Below are 4,377 nucleotides of genomic sequence, written 5' to 3'. Positions count from 1 at the left end.
TATATATTTTTTTTCGCATTTCGGTAGTTCGCAATTTCGTTCTCGTAAGTCGTTCGCCTCGCATTCGGCGTTTTTATGCCTCCAAGTTCGATATCGTCATACAAATTTTCCAATCACAACACGATTTACAACTAAAAAAAGCATGCTCAAGTTCAACTCATAACGTTGTTCATCGAACAATCACGCAATCACAAATCATATAGAATTTCATTTATTCGATTCGTAGAGATCTTAGTGCAAAATCACTTGCATAATAACATTCATCATTTTTTTTGCATAGTCGCAATTAGCAATTTCACATGCATGCATAATCGTCATTTCATACTCCAACACAAATCTCAAAATATCACAACAACTTCCATTCGCTTCAATTTCCAACATTTCATAATTCAAATCAATATTCAAAGATACATATTACCTCATTCATCGTGGTTGAGCGGAGACGAGTCGTGGTGTTGAGCTTTCGACGATTATTATTTAATCAATTCCCACAAATTTCAGATTTTAATACAACAAGACTCTTGGGTCCAGAGCGGAAAGAACTGAGGCTCTGATACCAACTGTAACAGCCCGCCATTCTAGTGTATAATAAATACGGCGACTTCTATTTAGGCGAACTTAAAGGCAACAAGAACGTAGACTAGGGTTTCATTTAAAGAGATTTGACCAAGAGATTTAATGAACTATCAAGGCAATAAGTCAACGGCTAAATCACGAAAATCAAGATTTTATAGATAACATAGGCTAAGCTCAAAAGTCAAGGGTTTATTGTAAATCCAACAAAACACAATATTTCACAATATTCCAATTCAAAGAAATGAGTTCAACTCAACCAAAAATAATAAGTTCCCAAATATTCAGCGGAAGCAATCCAAGAGAAAGCGAAGCCATGTATGAAGACACGACTACACTTAAAGTTCCAACATCCATTTTATTCGATTCAACTGTCTCAACACCACCGACCGTCCGTCGCCGCTCAACCTGCACATAGGGAAAACACATGCAGGGCTGAGTATGTTAAACATACTCAGTGGACTCATGCCAAAACGTTTTAATAGTTATGCCACCCTTACCATAGTGAACTCGAGGTTTAGCATTTAATTTAAAAGATAGCATCGAGTATCACAAAATATTTCATGGACTGGCCAGTCAACAATACCTCCCATTTTCTCATCAATCAACAATATCATGGTGCGACGAAGTGTGGCCACACTTTCGCCCACGAGACCGGCCGACTAGCAAGGACGGCTCCCGATCTCCCGTGTACACTAGCCTGATAGGGTTTGCGGCCCTACTCAGACCCGAATTCGTTAATATAGCCCTATAGCCTAATGGAGCGCACTCGCAAACTAGGCATCAGGCACACACAATATCCAAAATAATCATAGGCATGGCATAACAATTTAATCCACCCTTATCGCTCCACTTTCATATATTTGCAACATAAGAGAGAGTTTAAGAATAAAGCTCACCTCGATTCCTAGGCCACAAGTATGTTCTTCTTCTTGTTATCACTTCGTGAACGCGAGTTCTCACGTTTAATTTATGTATTACAAGTAAGTCTCAATCATGAATCAAAATCATGCATGTTCTCACATTTCCCTTCTTCCCATCGATTTTTTTTAATATCATCATTCAAAATCAAAGTACGATTATCATAACGCTTTTATTCGCACAACAACTCCAGATTTATCATCAAATCGTGTCACGCATGAGTGTTTCAAAACACACCCACACACACACACAAACACACGCACCAACACACACACCCACACGGTTTCACACACACACACACACACATGCATGTGTATCCCATTCATCAATTAATTTCCCCTTCACTCATTCTAAATGCATGTGGACTCAAGAACACCGATTGATCGGTAGAGGAAGAAAAGATCAAAATAAAAATACCTTTTCAATAGAACAATCGGTAGGAAACAAGTAGTAGCCTTGGTTCTTCAAGATTTCTTGAATTGCAACTTCAATTCTTCTCCAAAAGATGAAGAATAAATGGAGAAAAGTAGAAGAAAAATTTGAGAGAGTAGGGAGAGGGAGAGAGCGACGTGAAGAGGGGGGGGCGATTTTTGTTGTGATCTAGGGTTAGGTTTCTCACTCTTATTTATAGAGTGCAAAATATAATCCCATAATTAAATAAATAAAGATTTGGTAGAGATATGGGATAGTAGTGGCGTTAAAACTGGTGAGGAAAAAGGGGATTTCGAATTTTTATGCTATTTATTAGCATATGATTTAATTTGGATATTTCACGGAGTAGGATAAAAATAAATCTCCCCAATCAACATGAAATAGGCGTGATTTTCGATTCCTTCCACAAGGAATTATTTAAAATCCTAATTTAATTAGGATATGGCAAGATCTTCTTAGATATGGCAAGATATGCTAGGATATTTGAATTTATTTATGGAAGAGAATAAATAAGGGATCAAATAATATAATAAAATCCCTTCTCCCATAAAACAAGGGGATTTTCAAAAATCCCCCTAGACACAATCATAAGGGCCGAAAATTTCATCAAATAAATAAGGAATAATCGGACTTTGGATTTAATTTGGATAATTATCCCAAGCAATAATTAAATCCAAGAAAAATAGGATTTCTTCTCCATTAAATAGGAGGGGTCGAAAATTCCACTTAAATAAATAATGATTCTATTAAATTCTCACTCATCCCTTAGGAAAATAATTCACCACAATTATTTCACACCGCATCAAAATATTCACATATTCGAATTTCACCTCCACTTCACATTTTCCAACGACTTTGACCATTCCACGGCCACGTCATATTTTCCACAATATTGACTATTCAATAGCCACGTCATATATTCAACAAGTTTGACTATTCAACTCAAACTCAACTTCATATCGCAATTAGGTCACAAAGAATATTGCAATAAATCACTCATCATTTAATCCACATATATCATAGCATTAAAAGCATTTAATGCAAAAATTTTCACGTCTCAAAAATTAGGGTTCGAAAAAGTGGGATGTTACACGGCACCCGTCATCCATACAGCCAAGACGAGACGTTGGCTCTGTACGACGCTTGGATCAGCGTCTCGTACGATCCTGTCGTCGGGAATCAACAAACCAACAAGTGTTTTTGGCAATAAGTCACCGAAGTTTACAACGCACGAAGGCCGAAGAAGATCGTCGCCCGCAACGTGAAGATGCTCCGCAGTCATTGGGACCGATGCGACAGAGATGTCAAAAAATTTTGCGCGATATACAGGGGAGAAGAGGCGAATTATCAGAGCGGAGCCAGTGGAGCCGACATTCTGAGAGCGGCGTTGCGGGTCTTCAAAGACGACGTCGGTAAAGATTTCAAGCATGTCGATGTTTGGTCGCAAGTCCACCACCTTGAAAGGTGGGCTGGCGGTGTCACGTCGGGCTCGAAACGCACGAAGCACACGGTGCGTGGCCACTACTCGTCTAGTGATGGCGGCGAAGGCAACACCTCACGTGAGGGCACGCCAACCGATGATGCAGGGGTGTCTTCTTCCGGTACACGACGTCGGCCGCAAGGGAACAAGGCGGCGAAGGAGGCGAAGGCGGCTAAAGCGAGGGGAAGAGGGAGGGGCCGCGGCGAATCAAGCCAGGCGGGCGAGGGCGAGGGCTCCGGCACGGGCATGGGCTCGCACACCCAAATGTCCATGTACTTGGTCGCCACGATGGCTGACCTTTCAAAAATGACTCCTGGCCAAGTTTCAGCCCATATGGCCGGAATTGAGTATATGAGAGCTCAACTTGGTATAGGTGCACCGCCGACTTCGGGGGATGATGATTCGCCGGCGGAGTAGTTTTTATAGTTTAATTTAGAGTATTTTAATTATGTATTTTTTTTATTTTTTAGGATTTTAAATTATGTATTTTTTTTAATTTTTTAGGCTTTTAAATTGTAATATTTATTTTATTTAATGAAGTGTGTTTTTATTAATTGAATTTGTTGGAATGAAAAAATAAAAAATGAAATTGAATGAATAGTTAAGAGATGGTAAAAAGATGGTTAAGAGATGGAGGGATGCAGGTGTTGTCTCTTAGTTAAGAGATGAGCTGAAAAGTACAGTGGGGCCCATGAATAATGAAGAGATGAGACGGTTAAGAGACGGATAAAAGACAGCGTTGCGGATGGCCTAATACACCATCAAATAGATAGAGGGTAAATTTGTACATTCATTCTCCACATAAGTATCTATTATTATTATTATTATTATTATTATTATTATATTTATTATTATTATACTTTCTAACGGCCTCCTTATTCCCCAAATGCTTCCTTGGCCGAGAAATTGGGATTTTCTCATTGGTCATGGCATTATCGTCCTCGGAAGGGATGACATGAGTGTGCATGTAA

This window comes from Salvia hispanica, chromosome 1 (assembly GCF_023119035.1).
Source record: "Salvia hispanica cultivar TCC Black 2014 chromosome 1, UniMelb_Shisp_WGS_1.0, whole genome shotgun sequence".
NCBI lineage: Eukaryota > Viridiplantae > Streptophyta > Magnoliopsida > Lamiales > Lamiaceae > Salvia > Salvia hispanica.
This window is presented reverse-complemented; position numbering follows the sequence as displayed.